Genomic DNA, 21,964 nt, shown 5'->3' with positions numbered 1-21,964 from the left:
ATTAGAAAAATGTTGCACGTTAAAAAGCAAGCATTCAACAGTTGTGCCAAAAAGTGTTGCATGATATGGCATATAAGTTAACACCCTCCCTGTGATTCTTTTTCAGTCCCAATAATTAAAAATTGTTTAAGTGTTATAACTTAACATTTTCTCTTCCATTACGAGACGAAACAGGGAGTGGTGAATGGCATCTAAAAATATGACTTTTTTTTCTAGGCGTTACAACATCGGATGCGCACAACCCACCACCAGTTCCGGGGCCAGCCAGGAGGGGTCCACTCCAGGGGCGGATGCGGTGGCGCCACAAGTGCCAACAGGAGGAGCTGAGGGGGACGGCTCAGCAGCGGCGGATGGGGGTAAGTTATTATACTCCTTACTTATTGACATTTTAGAGTAGGCTCGCAAAGGAGTGTATGATGTACTGTACAGTAGACAGTACACTAGTACAAGTACACTGTTCTGTTAAGAACAGTTACTAATTTAGAACTACATTTTTGCCAATCACGGAGAAGACAGTCAACCTTGACTTAGTAATAGCATTAGCGGCGGTAGTTCTCGGGTTAGCAATGGCCCCCTCTATTTGACTTCAACTCAGCTGGTAAACTTTTCTCGTGAAGGCAAGTCATATCAGATGATCTTGAGGGATGCGAAGAACGAAAAGGGAAAGAAGGGTGAAAGGAAGGACGAGCGAGTCGTAACATTTATGACTGTAAAGAATGATACGTGTTTTTTAATGCAGGCAGAGGTGGCTGATAGGAAGGAATCGGATGCATGGCTACTTGAAGCAAGGATGTTTGGAGGAGAAAGAAAAGATGACTGCTAGTGAGGGTGAATCAGAAAATGCATGTGTGGTGTGCATTGCAATATATCATTTGGGTCAAACTAAAATGCAAATCAAGACGGTGGTTTACCAAATAAAATGAAAAGGGTGTTAGTTGGTTGTTGAGAAAAAGTAAACGTGGTACAAGTTGAGCCATTAAGAAGAATATTAGACGTTTACTTTGGAAGCCTGGATGGTATCTTCTTCTTCCTCATAGATAGCAGAGGTGTATGTATTAGAGCAGACACTCAGCGGATGAACAGTGTTACTTTGAACAGCATGTCTGTGCCAGAGTAGCAAAGCTGAGGAAATCCAAATACTAGAAGTTGTGATTGTTCATAAAATTTAAAAACTCCCTTGACTAACAATACAGTGGTTTACTTTGCAAGCACAGCATATATTGTGTAAGTATTGTATAGTTGACATTATATCAAGTCAAATCCCTTTCTCCGGCAATTATGGTTACCACACTCACTCCCTATGTTAATAATTTTCTTTCAGCTGTGTCATGGGTGGACTATTGCTGTTGTTCACTCAATCTATCAACACAAAGCACCTAAAGTCATCCATCATATAAGCAAAGATTAAGTGATCGGTAGGACATATGATCAGAAATCAATAATCTTCATTTTCCTTTTGTAGTAATCAAGACCCGGGGTGGCAGTGCGAAATATAAATTACATTGAGCAGTAGCCCTAGATGTAACCGAGTATGGCCAGTGCCACCCCCATAGAAGAGTAAGAGCTTCCTATCCCCACCTGCATATACTGCTTAAAGTAATACGAGTCTGCGTCATCATGGCTTGTGTCTGTTTTTCTTGGGTGCAAGCTGAGTGAGCTGGTATTATGCCGGCTACCACAAGTTCACGTACATGTAATTTCTTTAACAAAACAAGAGAAAAAAAAGAAGAAGACTGGTGTAGTCTACGGCTCTCTGACTATGTAGTAGTGAGTCCATAGTGCTGCTAGTAGAATTCCTGAAACTCCCACTAATGTCACAGGCCTACAAAGACTGCGGAAAGATACATGCCAAAATGTTATACTGTGCTTGCAAGTTGCTAGTGTTAATGTGAGACAAAGTTCTGTTGAATTATTTTGACTTAATGTTAAAGACTATTGGCTACAGTATTTTTCTTTCTTTCTTCATAGATGCTCCAAAAAAGCTCACCCGCAAGGAGATGGCTGTCCGGGCCAAGGCACGTAAGCTGGAGGCCATTTGCGCTGAATATCGGCGGCTGTGGGCTCACGAGCAGGAGGAGACGGCAACTACTGCATCCTCCTCCAGTGCCCCCGGGTCCACCAGCCAGCAGCCTCCATCTAAATGGCGCCGTAGCCCGACAGCCTCCCGCCGCCGCACAGCAGCAAAAACATCAGCTGCCCCCCCAGAGCCTGGATGGCACGTCTGCGCCACCTCTGAAAGCGAGTCAACTACCTGAAGCGATTGGCAGAGAAGCAACAGCGCCAGCTCCGGGACCTCCGCAAAGAGGTGCGGGACCTGTCCACAGGACTCAGAGGAAGTGACTTTACCTTGCCCCTTTTTTAAAGACTGTTGGGGGGGTGGGAATTGGGCATTGGGGAAAGGGACTTGAAGGACATTTGGACATTGGTTGGGGTTAGGTAGGGGGGTGGGTTGGGTTAGTTTATTTTTGTTAGGGCAAATATATTCATTTATTTTACAAACTTAAACATAGTATACGCATTCATATTATTTTTTGTGGTGGTGGGCGGGGGTTAATGTACGTTTGCTTTCTTCAAACTTACCAGCATGAATTATCTTAACGTCCAAACATGTACAAAAGTGCCACTAACAGAGTTAGTGAATTCAATTGCCCTACTTGTACTTTACTAGTACTACTGTGACACTGTCAGTCTCTCCTCTCCTCCGAGTCCTAGCCCATTATTCTACCTCCCCAAAATGCTTACCTTACCTGTGATTCGTGTTTGAGAATAGGGCTGGCTGCATGGCAAATGGCGATTAAGGTTGGGTGTTGACTTGAATCTTGGTGGACCAAATCCTAAGATATCAACACTGTTTGGTTCAGTCCCTATGATCAAGGGACTTGCCTTTCACACACCTGGGTTTGGCCAGATGATATGACTGATCACTAAGTCTTTTTGGATGGAAACCCTATATCATTGGTTTGGGACTGGTCAGCCACTTATGGATATTCTATAATGTATCGATCTCTCTTGCATTGTGAGTCCACTCCTCTTTATCTATGTTTTCATTCTTTCACTATCTTTGTGATTCACACACGTTGAGATCTAGGTGACTCTGAAGTGATAGTGTAGCTCTAATAGTTAGCTAATAGACCCCCTGTGTTTCTTATGTTATATATTAAGTTGTTAAGAGTGCCATGAGATGGTTCAACAGGATCTTCTTCCGCGGAAAGTGGGACAGGAGTAACCAGTGGTTCTAGTTCCTGATTGAGAGCTTCTAGACTGGAGTAGATATCGGTTATCTTTACATGAAAGAAAGTGGAAATCTGGTCGCAAAGCGCCTGAGAAGCCATAATGGGGTCTGGAGATTGCAGGGCTGACAGGGAGTCAACAATTTTAAACAACTCCCTGGTGGAACTAAGGGAAGTAGTCATCCTAGAGAAGTGTTGTTTCTTTTCCACAAGCACCGCCTATTTATATTCTTTAAGTAGGATCTTATGTTTTTGCTTTTCTTCTGGATCTAAATTAAGTCTCCAGGCTCTCTCCTGTCTTCTGCATTCCTGCCTAAGGGACCTGAGGGTGTGGGAAAACCAAGGCACTTTCTGGCAAAATAGTGCCGCATGACAGGGGCCAGTAAATCTACTGCCTTCAGGGTAGAATTGTGCAAATCAAGCGCAGCACTATGAGTATTCCTTAGAGTGGGCAGGGAGTAGTTAGACAACAGAGGAGCTAGTGTGTCACAGTTTATCCCTTTGAAGTTTCTTTTGAGTTCCCACTTGCTGGGGTCTGCAGGGGAAGGAGTGGAATTTGAATATATAAAATCAAAGGGGATGACCATATGATCTGACCAAGAGAGCGGGAGGGGAGTTCCGGTCTGCACCCTAGGGTCGTTGGTAAAGACCCTGTCCAGGGTGTGTCCGGCGGTATGGGTGCAGCCATCCACTCTCTGGTTCAGGCCACAGGAGACTAGTAGGTCCAGGAGGGGGGCAGTATCAGTGGAAGAATCCTTTTTAAGATTAAAATTTAAATTCCCCAAGATGGTGAAGTTGGGTCTGTCTAGATAGGGCTCCAGAATCTTAATAAAGTTTTGACAGAAATCTGACCTGGAACCAGGAGGCCTGTAGATCAGGATCCCGGCGAAGGTGATGGTGGGGGAGGGGTTCAAGGCATAGAAAAGGGCCTGATAAGGATCACTGGGAGAAGATAAATGCTCAGTTTTGCATCTGACTGCAGTTCTATGTAGAATCCCAATGCCACCCCCCCTTCGCTTCTCTCTGTCCATTCTGGACAAGGAGTAGCCCTCTGGAATAGCGTTCAAAAGGTCTGGTCCGGAATGGTCGGTAGCCCAGGTCTCCGTAATAAATACACAGAGAGGTTTTCTCTCAGAGACAATATCCCTAAAGGCAATGTTGTTTTTGATGAGCGATCTAACATTAATAAGAAACCCATTTTCTGTAATCGACCGAGAGGGTATACGATTAACAGGCATAAAGTGTTTATTACGAGGGGCCAGATTTCCAGTGCACTGGCATAAGGGGGCTTCCAGGGCCCGCTCAGGAGGAAAAGTAGGATGGCAAGGCATGGGTGGGGGTTTGGCAGAAATCAGCGTCTGTAGAGAGTATGAAAAACAGCCTGTCCGTTGGGTAGAGACTTGAACAGCCTGCTGCCATGATATGTGGTTCATATCTCCAAGTGACTCTTTCTCCACTGTATGTTTTGTCCTTGTCCTTTATGTTATGTGTACAGGTGATCTTGAGAAGGGAACCCCCCCCCTCTCACAGTTAGATACACTTTAGGGCGTGTAGACACATAGTCCACACTACACACCCACTAGTTTTAATCACACCCACACCCATTTTAACTGTCCTGAAGAAAGCCAGCATATCAATAAGGCACTGGCTGAAACATGTTGACACTCTAAAGGACGTGAGAGGTCGTAACTCGCCTCTTACGTCCCACAGCCTTATTTTTAACCGCTGACGGAGGCCCTATTAATAAAGTCTTTTACCCTCCGGTTATAGGGACCCCCGCCAAGCCGTTTTAAACTCACTTTCTTAACATCCCTCACCGCACACACAGTGACATACCTGCTCCGCTGTATTCAGGGGTCGTAGCAAACCCGGGACACGCTAGGTGTCACTGGGTGGGCCCGATGATGAAGCATGCCACCAACTAGGTTGGTGGGTGAGGGCTTTCTAAAGACACCCAATGGGTGCCACCCCTGACCGACAAAACTTACCTGAGTCACCATGATTTTTACATTGTAAACATCATACCATCCCAACCCATAGCTAGTCTCTTTTTGATTATTCTACATATAAACCGGGGATCTGGACTAGCTATCTGGTCCTCTCTCTCCCTCTTGATACACGCAAAGTGCAAGTGCTCCCTGTATAAAGTATTATGGTAATTGGTTGTCCATAATTGGTACGCTCGCCTTACTAGTAAAGTCCCTAGTAAAGTGCACTATTTGTGCCAGGGCTGGTAATGCAAATGCTATTCGTGGGTCTGCAGCACTAATGCTGCCACCCACACAAGTAGCCCTAAAGATGGAACTCTGGCCTGCCACTGCAGTGCCTGCACGCAGTTTGCTAACTGCCATGTTGTCCTTATAAGTGCACCCACTTGCCAGCCCTTACCTTCGCATTCCATGCACATCAGACACCCCTATGGTAGGTCCAAGGTGCCCTCCTGGGCAGGGTGCAGTGTCTGTGAAAGGTAGGACATGTACTGAGGTGTATACCATGTCCTAACAGTGAAATACTCTCCATTTCGTTTTTTTCACTGTTGCAAGGCCATCTTGCCCATAGGACAGAATGGGGAAGGCTGTGTAATATGTTTCCAGCCTATCTTCCAATAGGCTTAATATGGAGAGGTGAAGTTTAGTGTGCCTGAACTCACAATTTAAAAAACACATCTTTCTGTGAAGGCGGTTTTTGCATTGTGTGTAAAAAAACTCGCTTTTAGAAGTGGCTGGTTTCTTTGTACTTACAGTTTTGTGTGTCTCTGCCTGGTTGTGGATTGACTGTCTGGATCTGGGAAATGTCTTGATCCTGAGGATGAGGTGAGACAGCAACAGGCTGACCTGCATCTGGAGTGTAGGGGGGAGGGGTAGCCCCTGGAGATGAAGAGGTATGGGCTGCTGCCATTAAAGAATGGCTCCAACTCCTGTTGAGTGATTTAGGAACCAGACCCTCACTAATTAAAGGAAGAATTTTTCACTGGCAGGAATACACCCAAAACTGGTTTGAACAGGGGTCAGTGCCCCCTTGAACACAAATAATTCAAAGACATTTAGGGGTACAATTACGAGAACTGAAACCCCTGAACGTTGGACTGATCAAGACTGAAAAGGATAGAAACCAGTAGCGGCTTGTGGAGGGAGTGGTGCGGGCGGTGAGGGGGGGTGGGGAGGGGCAGGGTGGGGTGTCGTAAACTCCGGCTCACGGCTGACTGGAGTAATGTAAATAAATAAATAAAATGAATTTAATTGCGCGCGCTGCTAAGCATTTGCCGTTTCAGCGCGCACAATGACATTTGTTTTCTTTATTTATTTACATTACTCCGGTCGGCCATGAGTCGAAGTTTACTACCACCCACCCTGCTCCTCTCCGCCCCGCCCGCCTCACCAGCCCATGGCACTCTCTCCATGAGCCACTACTGATTGAAACTAATTCATGGTCAAGAGGAACCTCTGCCAAGGAAGAACAGCTGAAGAGACTGAAGAAAAGGACTGACCCTTGCTGTGTGTTCTGGGGCTGGCCTGCAGTTTGCTGATTTAACTAAGGAGATGCTAACAGACTTTGGTATGTGCTGTGTCCCCCAAGGGTCTGAGGAGAGCGTGCTCCCTGTTGTGGAAACTCAGGAACATCAATGTTTCCAAGTGTGTCTCTGCGGCACTGTGTGCGTGTGCTTTTTACAGCCTGCGACCTTTTTAAGCATTGCCCGGGACTGTGTGGCCCGAAAAACAAGAGAGTCTCAGCGACTCTTTGTGCGTGTGTGTGTGCAATCTGAGACTGTCATTGGGGTCCGTGGTGCTAGTTGGAAAGTGACCCATGACTGCAGTGCCCCGCCCCATCGTGAATCATCGTCCATGGTGCTGTGAAGTTGTTTGTGGCCCGAGCCGTCATCGTAACAGAGGCTGCGGATCAAGATCGCTACCGCCAGCCCGCGCCGCAACATCCTGAAGGATTTCGTAAAGCTAAGGAAGTCATGAGGTAACCATGATCGTTGTTAGCAAGAAGAATCTGCACAAGATCATCCGCAACAGAGAAGGCAGTGCCATAACCTGGCCGGTTACAGCGTTTCCTTGCATAGGATCTGCTTCATCATAGGGAGCATCCAGCAGGACATCCAATGAGCGGGGAGAGAGGGAGAACAAGGCAGCACATCCCCCAGGTAAGGCTTGGACTCTGGTCGGGAGCCGAAAGCGTGTGTGGCCTCGGGAGGCACAGGAGGAGTACAAGAGTGCTCATGTATCTCTCCCACTGCATCGCGTTAGACGCGCTGAATCCTCGAACGGCCCAGACCTGCCCAGCTGTAGTGGGCAGTCCTGAGAAGTTCATGACTGTTGTCTGTGGTTGGGGCCTTGTGGTACCCGTGCCAAACACGTTAATTGTCCTGGTATTATTCCTGCATTATGAACTGCCTTATTACTTGCATTAGGGATTGTATTATTACTGCATTATGAACTGCCTGATTACGTGCACCGAGGATTGAATTATTCTCGCATTACGAACTGCCGTATTACATGCATTAAGGAGTATGTATTACTTGCATTAAGTAGTGCGTATTACTTGCATTAGGGAGTGCATTATACTTACATTAAGGAGTGTGTTATACGTGCATTATGAACTGCCTTATTACGTGCATTGAGGATTGAAGTATTCTCGGATTACGAACTGCCTTATTATGTGCATTGAGGATTGAATTATTCTCACATTACAAAACTGTCTTATTACTTGTATTAAGGAGTGCATTATACCTGCATTATGAACTACCTGATTATATGCATTGAGGATTGCATTATTCCTGCATTACGAACTGCATGATTACTTGCATTGAGGATTGCATTATTCCTGGATTACAAACTGCATAGCATTGCACTAGGACTGCATTTGAACATTGTGAACTGCGCATTAATACTGCAATAAACTACAAGTGTTTGTTGGCCTAATAATAGGCAAAGTGAAATATTGCGAATACGCATATGTTGGATTTTCATCATATGATCTTACTGTATTTTTCTTCTTGATAAAGATATCGCTATTTTAACACCTTGACTGCTGCCCAGATTTATCACCAGTGCTGACCCCTAATGTTAATGGGTGTGGTCATGACGGAATGGTTCCGTCATGAGCACAGCGCAACCGATGCTCATGACGGAACCATTCCGTCATGAACATCGAAGGGGTTAATACATCAGTGTAGTGTCCATTTGTGATGTTATCACTTTGTCACTGGGAGTGTGGTTGCAATACTTTACACATTGCCTTGAAGATAAGCCTGACTGCTTGTGCCAAGCTACCAGGGGGTGAGCAGGGGTTATCAAAGAGGGTGTCCCTCTATTCCCAGACTAGGAGCAAGGGTCCCTATTTGGACTAAGATACCTACCTCAGCCAACTAGGGACCCTCAGATCTAACAGTGTGTACATGGCTGGTCAGTGCCAGAATAGTGTCACTGGGCCTCTCATTGTGCTCGCGCCCAGGCCCTGTCACAGCCAGCAATGGAGGGAATACAGCCTTGAAGTTTAAGTTGTGGTAGCCACATGCTGATCACAGAGGTGCCGGCAGCACGAGGGCCAGTCGCCTGCGTCTGTCCTCCAAGGCAGACAGTCGGACCTAAGCAAGTTAAGACTTGGGCCTCAACACCCACTGCTGTGAACCATGTAATAGTGTCTGGGCTGCCCGCCAGAGCCTCTCTGCCCAACTCTGCACTCTCTGTGGCCTCAGTCTGAAATATTACAGGGGGCCCGGGCAAGTATCCAGCAAAGTGCACTGCGCGGCGTCCGTTGATTGACAACTGGGACCCAGCTGGTGTATTATTCAAAATAGTATTGCTCATGTGTAAACTTAGTTGATGGCCATACAATTTGCCTTTAGGAAAAATCCTCTATCTCCAACAAGAACTCTTACTGGGAAACCTATAATGTGTGTGGTTCAGTTATCTGTGGGTATTTGCAGCCTACAGTATACTCAGTACACAATCTACATCTGCAACTATTTGTAATCTATGCTGCATGCCCTGTGCAGTTGTTACAGCCATGGATAATAAAACTTTAACTGGCATTTTGTTTAGTTATTATATATTAGAAGTGATTATTTGCGATGCAGTAGACTCTCTATTAATATGGTAGGATGCAGGGGCTTCCATTTGAATCTACTTGCTGTTGGGTGCCTAAAGGCTCATAAGTCACAAGTTGCAAGCTTTAGTATTTTACACGTGAGCTGATTTGATTACTCCCTAAAAACATTACTCTGGGTTGGTCTAGATAAAATTACATCTCTACTTCAGATGTTCTAAAGGTGTACCCTGAGATTTCCACTTTATCTATATAAAGTTATGGACTTGCAGTAGGTTGCCTGCTTGCTTATTATATACTAGAACATTGTACCCCAAACTGCAATATGGCTAGTCTCATTTGCTTGCTAACGACCACTCGTAGCACCACTCCTAGATAAATGGTGTGTGCGACTCTCATTGAGTCTTTCTTTTGAACAAAGTTACAAAGCCACATTTACTCATCAAACACGATTTTAGGGATAGCTTCTAAGACAGTCAACATAGTTAATGATAATACTAAGAAACATGGCATGAATCTAGTAAAACAAGGGTCTATCTCTTCTATATCTTACTGGAACACATCACTATTGAGTGCAGCTATACACTTGTCACAACAATATTGGAGCACACCTGTAAACATCACACACACAACACTAAAATTAATCCCACAGAGCCATTTTGTACAAAACACACACTCTTCCAACCATGCACAATAATTTGAGTATCTACTTACATGAGCACCCAGAAAGTGAATTGAGGACTTACAAAGGTAGGAAAACCTTATACAAAGGAGAGAAACACAGTGGAGGAGTTTAGTGAAGTCCCATATTCTGGTCTCCACTCACCGTCAACTTCTGAAGTACTGTTCTTATCGTAAGTAACGGCCCACACCCTCAGCTACCCTTATCTTTTACTGTAATATATTGTTCTCCTGGGAATGCTCCTATTATTCCTCAGATTTTTCAGACTTTCACTTGCTTTTGGTAGTACTTTGTACTCATTACGATAATCCTTGGACATTTTATTCTTTTTATTGAATATCCTCTGCTTTGAATCCTACTGCTCAAAACTGACTCACTTTTCTATCAAAGTCAAAGTCTGACTCGCTATCAACTCTACCTCTCCAACTTACTGAAGCCAAGCCATAATCTGCACCTTCTTTAACAATCTGCTCTCTGTACTTAAACGTAATAAGAAATGAGTGGAAAAATCACTGAGATATAAATATAATTGCTAGGAATGGAATGGAAGTGGATTTGTAAAGCACATGGCTACCCATGGACGTCCCAGCGCTGAGTTGTGTAGCTGGCTAAGGAACAGGGGTGACCTAGGGGAAAAGGCTAGTTTTCAGGAGTTTATGGAATTTCAGTAGGTTGGCTTCTTTGCCAAGGTTGAAGGGGAGAGAGTTCCAGAGCTTTGCAGCGTTTAGGAGAATAGGCGTCCTCCTATTCGAGCCTTCCTAATTCTGTGAGTGTTTGCAAGGAAGAGGTGGTCGGATCTTAGCTCTCTGTTGGCTTTGAAAGAAGTAATCAAGGCTCTTAGGATAGGGGAGCCCTTGCCCTGAAGGATTTTGTGCGTTATGCAGAGGGACTTAAGTTTAATCTCTCTCCTGGATTGGGAGCCAGTGGAGGGAGCTTAGGGAAAGTTTGGCTGAGAACGTTTTTTTTTCCCTGTGAGCAGTCTGGGCGCCGAATTCTGGACGAGTTGGAGTTTTTTTATGACAGATTCGGGGGCGCCTAAATAAAGGGCGTTGCTGTAATCCAGTCGAGATAGGCTGAGACCCTGAATGAGGAGTTTCCTAGAGTGAGGTGGTAATAGGGGGAGGATTTTCTGTGCGGTGCGAAGCAGGCCAAAGCTGACACCAGCGGTTTTCCTGGCTTGGTTTGGAAGGTGAGGGCCTGGTCGCGTCAGACACCGAGACTTTTTATTTCTGTTTTTGGGAGGGGGGCTGGCCACATGCATGTCGGCCACATGGAGTTGGGGGTTAAAGTAGCTGTATTGCCCAGCACCAGAAGCTCTGTTTTATCTCTGATGAGTTTGAGGAGGGAATTATTCATCCACCTGAAGATTTCTGAGAGGCAGGACCGTATATTTTCAGGGGAGTGTTCACACTGTTTTAGTGAAACGACCAGTTGGGTGTCGTCTGCGTAAGTGATCAGTTTGATACCGAAGGGGGCAACAATTTCTTTCAATGGGGATATGTACACATTAAAGAGTGTAGGGCTCAGGGACAAGCCCTGAGGCACCCCACATTGGAGAGGGATTGCTCTGGAGCGGACGTTGCATTCAGAGACCTGATAAGTTCTGTTTTCTAAGAATGATTTAAAGACCCTGTGACTCCCAGACTACTGAGACGGTGGGTCAGGATGCCGTGATCAACTGTATCAAAGACTGTGCTTAAGTCCAGGAGGATCACAGCTGCTGAACCTCCTGAATCCAGGATTTTACTTGCCTCGTCTACAACTGCCACCAGGGAGGTGTCCGTGCCCTGGCCGGGGCGAAAGCCTGTCTGGGAGCTGCGTAGAAGCCCACTGGCCTTCAGGAAGGCGGAGAGTTGTTGGTTGACAAATTTTTCTGCAACCTTGCCAATTCCTGGTAGTAAAGAGATGGGCCGGTAGTTGGCCATCTCCAGGGGGTCTAGATGAGTTTTGTTTTAGCAGTGCTCTTACTAGGGCTCTTTTCCAATTAGGGGGAACAGTGCCATGTGTTAGAGAGGCATTGATTAAGTTAGTGATCGGGGGGCAATAGTGGGTGTCACTAGCTTCGGGATATTAAAGGGTGCAGGGTCTAAGGGGGAGACACTTTTTATTGATTCTAGGATGGGGGGAGCATCTCCACTGTCAGGGGGGAGAAGGAATCTAGGTGGGGAGTGTCATTTGGAGGAACTGGGGGAGTTTGTACTGGTGGTTGATTCAGTAGGTTGGGAGGGTTTTTAGAATATTAAGAATTTTCATCAGGAAGAATTCTGCCAGTTCGTAGCATCTATGGCCTGAGGGGTCGGGCGGGAGGGGGGGGCTGGTATTTTCAAAAGTTCTTTGACAATGCGGAATGTTTCTCTTGATGGGTTGGCGGAGGCTTGTATTTTCCATAGGCTTTGTAGGACCTGATGGCTGCTCTGTATTCTGTTTTTTTTATTAGTGGCCCAGTGTTTCTTCCATGAATGCTCTAACTTTTTGCATTGTTTTTTTTCAAGTCACGAAGTTCTGAGGTGAACCAAGGGGATTTGAAGGGTCCGTTTTTTTTAGGAAGGATTTTTCTAGGCAATACTAGGTCGAGTGAGTTTTCTATCCAGATTGTGAACTTCTTATCCGCTACCAAAAGATCTGGATCGTATGTTGGGGCGGTGAGCTCAAGTTCATATCTCCAGTCATCAAGGGGAAGTTTGGACCATGGTCATTATGAATTACGTGGAACCGGTGCCTGGGGGGTCTCAGTGGTAGTTTGCCATGGGAATGGGACTAGAAAATGGTCTGACTAAGGGATAGGTAGGGGCTCCCTGATTTTTAATGCGGTGATGTTTGAGAAGATCTGATCTTGTAGTGTAGTTCCTATTTTCCCTATAGGCCCTGCGCATTGGAATAACATAAACAGCAGTGTAGACGTAGAAGTGCGGTCTTCTCAGTCTCTACTGACTATGTTAGACTTAATTGGGTTTGTACCAACTAGCTCAGAGGTCACTGGAAACTTTCTTGACTGAATAGGAAGTGATCAGCTTCCCTGGCTCAGACAAGAAGGGATTCAGTTTTCCAACAACCGCATACACATGACAACTTTGCTCCTCAGAATAAGAGTCAATCTCTAGAGTCGTGTGAAACAATAGACAGCTACTTCACTCAGTCAGTTGTGCAAAATTACTTTCACCTGGATGCAGAGAATAGAGAGACGGACGTTTTCATTTAAAGGTATTATTTATTGAACAGTCTTTCTTCTCATGCAAGAGAAATGAATTGCCACAATTGCAAGACTTGTTATTATAAAAAGTGCGTACAGTAAAAGGAGTATTGAGAAATAATACTGTAAAAGCATTGATATGGTTTCTTAGCCATATGATAGTTAAAATGAGTAAAATATATACATATATATATATACATTTGGCTAACGTCCTCAACTGGTGCTTCTAACTACACCTACCCCGGTGTACCTGACCTAAGCCTAATACTTGGGAGGGAGTAAGTAAGTAGCAATTTAAGTTAAGTTGGTTTTGCCAAGGGTTTGCTTCAAGAATTCTCTCTAAGGGTTTAGTCAGCACCGTACCTCTGGAATAGAATGTTGGAGGTCTGGTATCTCCTCTCAGGACTCGCTATTCCAGTCACCCCGCAAGGGTAGGCTGGAAACGCTGGAGCTGGATTTTCTCGGCAGGAGAAAAGACAGCGTCTCTCTCAGCGCGTCAAGGAGGAGGAGGGGCAGCGTCCGTGGGCTTCTCGCATCTGCTGGGCTCTGCAAGGGACAGCTTTTCTGCTCCTGTATTCACCACCACCATCGTGTTTGCTTAAGGCAATGTTGGTATTATTTATAACTGAAAGGTGCCTTGTTTGACGTACGTTTTTGGACATAAGACGTCAATAAAGATGTCCCTAAGAACTGGTCGTTCTTACAGTGCTCGTTAGAGTTCTATTACTAATTAAAACAAAGCAAGCGGGGCTTTCCCAGGTTGCTGGGGGTTTTATCTGTTGAAAGAACTCGGAGTGTTATCTAAGAATCTAAGGAAGCGGTTTCTGCTGTGTCATATACTTTAATGAGCTGCAGAGACGAGTTACTGAAATATGGCTCTGATCGTTTATGACATTATTGGGATATCTATTGATTATAGCCGTATAGGGGCACAAGGTCACAATATTGATCGGATCCTAGATAAAACACAACAAACTAATTAGTGTCCTTTTACATGGGTGGCTTGAGGGCTCTTCAGGTGGAGGTCGTAAGAGGTCAGGTCGAGTGTTAATTCACCTGCAGCTTTGTCTGAGCGATCGTCAAAATGGAGGTTTAAGTCTCCTAGCAGAGTAAAGTTGGAGGAAGTGCTGGCTCGAGAGAAGATGGTTTCCGACAGTGAACTGCAGAATTGCTCCAGTGCGACTGGGGGACGGTACAGGAGAATGCCCAAGAGTGATTTTGTGGAGGAGAGCTGAATAATAAAGTGGGCATTCTTGCAGTCTAGGATGGGGCTGTCCAAAAAGCGTCAGGAGAGGTTGTTTTTATAGATAATCGCAATCCCCCACCCTTGCCGCTTGTTCAGTCGAGGCGCTGAAATAGGTATCCCGGGGGTAGAGCCTGGACAATATCAGGGTCAGAGCTAGGGGGCAACCAGGTTTATGGTAAAAACAGCATATCTAATTTTGTGTCCAGAAGAAGTAGAGAGATTTCCAGGGAGTGTTTGGGCAGAGATCTGCAGTTCAGCAGGGCCATGCTCACTGAGGTTTCGGTGAGAGGAGGGGTATTGTTTAAAGACAGAGCGCAGGGGCTTTGTGGGTCCTCTGGTGAAAGTGAGTGGAGGCATGATGGGTTTGTGGCCTGCCTCCATTGTAATAATGCATTCTGTGTGTAGGTAATGAGGATTGATGGAGGGGGGCAGAGGTTCCTGGCCCTGGGCCCAGTCTGGCGCGGATGGGCGCAGATGGGCTTGAATTTGGTGCGCCTGCTGCGCTCGTTAGCTGCACATTGCTGTGGCCATGTAGTTTTAAGCCCTAGCGCTAGAGACTAGAGCGCTAACCTCGTTGCACATGAGCACTTCCGGTCTGCGTAGCCTTCCCTCCACTCAACCGAAACACTCCGTGGTGGACCGGGTAAGCGCAGCCTAGTGCCCGTGTAGTTGCAGCAGGAGGTGAGTGATTTTTAAAACAATCAAGATAAATGCGGCGATTTTTAAAAGGAGGATCACAGCGAGGGAGTATGCATGTATTAGTGCTGTGTGTCCTTAGTGAGGGTGATGGTGTCCTGAAAGTATGGGTGAGTGGAGGCATTTCAGCAGGATGGCAAAGTAAGCAATGTGGATCAGAGAGCCTCATGCCCGGTGCTCCTACCTCGCACAATTCCCAGGTTACTGTCCTTTTGCATGTCCGCTGCGCGTCGCGGTGGCCATGTAGTTTTAAGGCCTAGCACTAGAGACTAGAGTGCTAACCTTGTTGCACACGAGCACTTCTGGCCATCGTAGCCTTCCCTCCACTCAACCGGAACTCTCCGTGGTGGACCGGGGAAGCGCAGCCTAGTGCCCGTGTGGTTGCAGCAGGAGGTGAGTGATTTTTAAAAAATTTACGCATATAATTAATTCTGCACTCTCTAATTGTACCCATAAAGTTTTTTATTAACCCACCGATTGCACTCCCCTTCTTGAGTTGATGAGTACAAAGTATATCCTAATCTCCTTTTGATTCTATTAGTATCTGTATACGTTCCAGTGCTTAAGCATATCCTGTCATAACCTTTAATTGATGTTCTGAACACTCTGTTGGCTGTAAGACTTGGTAGAGTGCACATTCCTGAGTCTCCTATAGTGCAAAAGAAACCTCAAACGCACCTTGACCTCTGAGTGTAAAAAAGGCTGTTGACCTCAGTTGCCGGACACCGTCAATCAATCAATCAGGAGTTTGTTAAAGCGCAACTACTCACCCGTAAGGGTCTCAAGGCGCTAGGGGTGGGGGGGTGCAGGTTCCATTCCATCAAGGAGGGGGTCTGTCGAAGAGCCAGGTTTTGAGGTTTCTTGCGAAGATGGGGAGCGATGTTGTCTGTCTGAGGTGGAGTGGAAGGGCTTTCCATGCTTTGGCCGCGAGAAATGAGAAGGAGCGACCTCCAGATCTAGTCTTTCTGGTGCGGGGGACCTCGGCGTAGGAGAGCTGGGCTGATCGTAGGGTCCTTTGGGGTGCGTGGAATTTGAGCCGGCTGTTCAGGTATGCTGGTCCGGTGCCGTGGAGGGCCTTGTGTGCGTGGGTGAGCATCTTAAAGGTGATTCTCGCCTCGACGGGGAGCCAGTGGAGTAAGCGCAGGTGCTGGGAGATGTGGCAGTGTTTTGGCAGGTTGAGGTCCAGTCTTGCGGCGGCGTTCTGGATGTTCTGTAGCTTGCGGATGAGGTTTTTGTTTATTCCGGCATAGAGTGCATTGCCGTAGTCGAGTGTGCTGGTGACCAGGGCGTGAGTGACTGTCTTTCGGTGTTCGAGGGGGATCCATTTGAAGGTCTTACGAAGAGGCGGAGGGTGTGGAAGCAGGAAGATGAGACAGAGTTGATCTGGCGGTCCATTTTGAGCTCGGAGTCCAGGATGATTGCCAGGTTGCGTGCGTAGTCTGTGGGGGTGGGCGGGTTTCCGAGGGCGGTGGGCCACCAGGTGTCGCTCCAGGCATCGGTGTTTGGGCCCATGATGAGTAGTTCTGTAATGTTGGTCTTTAGTTGTAGGCAGCTGTTTTTCATCCATTTGGCGACGACTTCCATGCCTTCTCGAAAGTTGCGTCTGGCGGTGTTGGGCTCGTTGGATAGGGAGAGGATGAGCTGCGTGTCGTCTGCGTATGACACGATGTTGAGTCCGTAGGTTCTGACGATGGGGGCAAGCGGAGCCATGTAGACGTTGAAGAGCGTCGGGCTGAGGGAGGAGGCCTGGGGGACTCCGCAGGTGGTAGGTGTGGGGTCTGAGAGGAAAGGGGGGAGTCTGACCCATTGCGTCCTGCCGGAGAGGAAGGAGCAGATCCAGTCGAGGGCCTTGTCCTGGATTCCTGCGTCGTAGAATCTGCGTATTAGGGTGCGGTGGGAGACTGTGTTGAATGCCAATGATAGGTCTAGGAGGATGAGGGCTACTGTTTCTCCTTTGTCCAGTAGGGTGCGGATGTCGTCTGTTGCGCCATGAAAATCAATATGCAGCTCTGACAGGTATAATGCTATGCAAGATTTGCATACGCATTCACCTCAATTATGTGCCTAAATACCACGACACTGTTTGGGTGACAGGTTTGAGCTTATGCCTGAGGAAGGTCCCACTTTCCCCAATCACAGAGAGGGATACACATCACAGGAAATGGAGCATGATCACCAATATCTCTGCCCTACAGCCCTGTATCTCCTGTCCAGAGTACACATGTCTGGGGACTAACAACAGAGCTGGAGTACCACAGTGGCATTGCACTGGCCAGGATGAAGTGAATGAGACCTCCCCTTGCATCTTGAAGAAGGTAGGAAGGAGAAGAGCAGCCTTTGACTCAGCTGGTGATAAGGGAAAAGGATGCATGGACTTCCAAACAGATACTGTGCAGAGATTGTAAGCCAAGGAAAGGCTATCTAGCACAATAACAGGATACCCTACACCTGGAACACCCAGCTGATGGGAGGGAGGGTAGCCTGAGTCCCTTCTTTGCTGTCACAGTGCCAAAGGGACCACTTTCCTTGCATGAAATGTTTCCTCTAGGCAATGCCTGTGGTTCCCCCCACACAGGGATTACTGCCATGACACAGGTCTATCTATTTTGGATGCCTTCTGAACTTGTATGTTCAGCACTGAGTTGTGTGCTGAATCAAAGCACTGTTGCTTTGTAATAAAAAGCACTGGTCAGACATTGATGTATTGAATAAGGTTATTTACATCTCTTAGTTCTAAATAACTACCCCACAACACATCCCTTAGAAAGACAATAACTGCTCGAAGTTGCTACTTAGAGGGTCTGGCATAAGGGGGTGTCTCGGTGCTCAGTTTTTCCAAATCAATAGTCAGGCAGAGCCCCAGTATAGCAGTGGTAAAAGGCTCTGTGTTGGAGTTGGCCATTTTTGGAAGGTTCACCCCTGAACTTTTTGCCTTTTCTGTGACATGATATTGGTGTTTTTGGCCTCTGCGCACTTTAGCACTGTGGCGCAGTGTAAAGTGCGTGCGCTCTCTGAGTGCGTGTGGTGAGATTGGCCTGCCCTCCCATAGGAATGCATGGGGGATGTATGTGTCAGTAGTAATTCCTGTTATCAGAGGTGAGGAAATATAAATTTTATGGTCAAGAAATGTTCCCTAACGTGTACCCCACCGTCTCCATGTACGAACTTAAAGTGCATGTAACTTCCCTCCTGTGCCAGCTATGAAGACGCAAACACATTTGCGTCCAACGTTAACATGTCCTCTTTCAGACCCACCCTGAACGGGTTGAATATTCCGTTTCTAAGTATGCCTTGCCAACGTCTTTTTGTGGTGTACTTTACACGTTTTTCCAGCCCAGGCGAAGTAGGCCCTGAATTCTGCTATCGAGCCTTTTCCTGACTTCAAATTCTGAAATGCCTCAGCCTGGGCCGGCCTCTGTACCCGTGACCTCTGCCTTACTCCCTGCGCGGCTCACGGCGCTTAGCTCAGCCTGTTGCCTGCCAAGACTGTATTCAACCTTCGAATTATCTGTTCCGCTCCTCAAAAATACATTCCTGCCTAATAGTTTAAGTAAACACCCTTCCAGCTGCAGAGCAAAGGGCCCGGCCTCACTGTCTCCGTCCAAGTAATTCATAGTCTCTGTTACCATGGTAGGCCCATGCCCCCTCGCATCTCATGCAGACACCTAGACGCTTATACATGCACTCACAGTCAGTATAGAATAGCCTCTGTCCGAGAGACCTTTTCCTTCTAGATAATATGGTTCCCAAACATCAGATACCAGATATGATATAGGAACGAGTTGATCTGACATGCCAGACTTCTGTCTCTTTCCTTTAGTGTAAATGTCAAGTCCCCTGCACCCTCCAACTTTACGTCAATCACACGTCATGCCGCTGCGCGCGCATCCTAGCTACCGATTCCTGCTGACTCTGCACTATTCTGTCATAGAGCCACCCACTTCTGACACTTACATGTGACGTTTCTAGAACACACCTCTGTGCACGCCTTAGTTCACGCCTTCTGATTACGTATTGCCAACACGTGTGTATCTTTATCTTGTTTCTCTCAGCTGTTACGCCTTCTGCATTGACTTCTATTGTGTATATTAAGTATAAAAGTAATGTAATGTCAATAAAGTATGCTCTATCCCTTCCTGCACCCCAGTGGTGGCAGGAACCCGATATCCAGTACCTGACCCATTCCTTTTTAAGGAATAAAACCCCTAAGAACTCTAACACCACGGACTCTGCGTCTTTCTTTCCGATTGAGTTATTTTTGTTTAAGTACTTACCTGCATAGAAATTAAGACGGTAAATCAAATATTTACCACATTATTCTGGCGCCCGAATAGGGACCCCTCCCCCACCCCACGCGCCGGTTGGTGCGTTGCAGCCTTGGTCCCCTGCCACAGTCGTGACAGACACTACGCGTACCCGCAGGATTTCCTGTATCTCCCTCAGGCCTACGGAGGTGACGGAGACTGCGATCAGTACCCAGACGAGGCGGTGAGGAGTGCGGAGGATCCCGACCAGAGCCTAGCCGAAAGAAGCAAGGTCCGAGGTGTCAAGAGGCCCACCAGTTCCGAAGTTCCGAAGTATTCACGTATCGAGTTGAGTCGAGTCCAGTCCGGTCCAGTCCAGTCGAGTTTTCCGAGGCCTTCTGTTCCGTGCTTCCCGGTGAGTACCGTTGCTGGGGACGCATCTAGACGGGTGCATTAGTATGTATCTGGTAAAGACGGGTTTGGGTACGCAAACACGGTCTGCACTGTTTTAGACAGTGTATCTGTGCTGTTTAGCAGTACATCTAGCATCCAAGTTCTTGCACTGTTCTCAACAGTGTATCTGTGCTGTTTAGCAGTACATCTAGTATAAAGGGTAGTAATTTGTGTTACATTACTGTTCAAAATGTTTCATGTGATTAATGTCTTGGTATGAGTGACTGTTTTGTGTACATTACCGTGTTTTTGGGTAACTAGCTGTGTTCAGAAGTAAGTGACAAGTATCGAGTATCCAGTACTAAGTAACAAGATGCCGCTTTTCAATAAGTTAAGACAGATAGGAACTAGGAAAGGGATGCTAGAGGAAGAAATTCCTATCCCCCCTAGGGACACTCCTGGAAATTTTATGTACCATAAGCATGGCTTAGATGCCATACTGTACCTAGATTTATGGGCCGATTATACTAAGCAGCTAGAAGAAAGACACAGATGGCCCGTTACAGGAACATGGGATGCCGAGTGCATCCTGAAAGTAGAAGAAGCGCTATGGAAAAAGAAAGCCAGACAATCTCAGAAAGACGCCATAGAATTTTGGCGTAAAGAATCACATAAACGTGCCGAAAAAGCACTCCGAAGAGAAGACAGACATAGAGAAGAGTCGGATAAAGTCCGAGAAAATGAATTAGTTAATGAGGGTATCCGAGTAAAGGCAGAACAAGTAGACCGCATGCGAAATAACCTTGTAAATGGCATGTACTTAGTGACCGAGGGTTCGTCTGAAGCCACTTCAGAAATACCGAAAGATCTGCCACCACCATTGCTTCCAACTAAAGTAAATCACAGGACTACAAAGGACATATTCCTTGCCTCCTATCTAGATGATGTAGCTCCCGCTTACACCAATCCACCTGCCCAGGTACCACCTGCTGACGGTGACGGAGGTGGCAACCCACTCCAAGACAATGTCCCGCCCGTACCACAACAAAGTTCACCCGCCCGGAATCCTGTTCCACCTGTTCCTCCACCACTTCCTACACCTAAGATAAATACCCTGAATCCGTTTGGGCCTGACCCGGGAAAAACACCAGTTCAGTTACTTACACAGTCCCCACAGACAAGTCATGCTCAAGCCTCCGCCTCTGGAGGTGCGCCAGGAGGTAACCAGACCCCGCCACAACAACATAGGTTAAACATAAGGGACATATTAAAGAACCGTACACCCCGAACCTCAAATTTCGACATGCTTAAAGAACCCCTTCCAGTTTGCAGATACGATCCAGTACCCGGTAAAGATGATAGGATGTTATTAGCATCTCTACGCTTACGAAAAGTTACAGATTACTTAATGTTGTTCCCAGGAATGACTGATCACCTAGATAGAATATACCATTTTATCCAGACTGGGGACGATCCTGACTGTATTAAAGAGGCCCTGGCTCACCAGAAAGCTGACACTCAAGGTTGTATATTACGCTTCTTCATAAACTGTCTAATAAGAGAACGAGACAGGCCTGGGGTAGACCAGGACGAATTGGATGCACTAAACAAATGGGGCCAGAACATAGCCGAGGGAAAACACGATAAACAGAATTGTATAGCAAGTATGTACAAAAAGATCAGGAAAGAAGTAATAGAGATACACGAAAGAAAGAAACAAGAAAGGGAAGCAGATAACGACCGGCTTGATTCCTCCGAGGAGGAAGACCGAGAGGAATCCGAACAACTACCTAAAGAAATGATAGCGTACGTAGGTAAGGGAAATTACCTGAGGAAAGGTATTCGCCCAGAAAGCAAGAGAGTTTTTCTGTCTAGTATATCAAAACCGAATTCTTCTGAATATCTGTTTCAAGATACCGATAAAATGCTTCAAGAACGAATGGGGTACCATGTACTCAATTCTATGGATGAACAAGAACTAGCCCGGTCAGCAGTACTATGGGCTGACAATCCTAGCATATACAATGATGACACCGTAGCACAGACATTTCTGAACCTTTCCCCAGACGAGCGGAAATTAGCGAGTGTATACATGATTCAGCATCTTCTCACGTTATACAGAAACGAACATTCGGACCCAGGTCCCTTACCGGATACATTAGAAGCACTACTTATGAATAGATGGAGAGGCCTAAGTACCAAGTTGATTCAAATAATTCTAGAGCAACGACA

Source organism: Lissotriton vulgaris, chromosome 3_1 (genome assembly GCF_964263255.1).
Source record: "Lissotriton vulgaris chromosome 3_1, aLisVul1.2, whole genome shotgun sequence".
NCBI lineage: Eukaryota > Metazoa > Chordata > Amphibia > Caudata > Salamandridae > Lissotriton > Lissotriton vulgaris.
The sequence above is the reverse complement of the archived record's forward strand: the minus strand, read 5'-3'. Positions refer to the sequence as shown.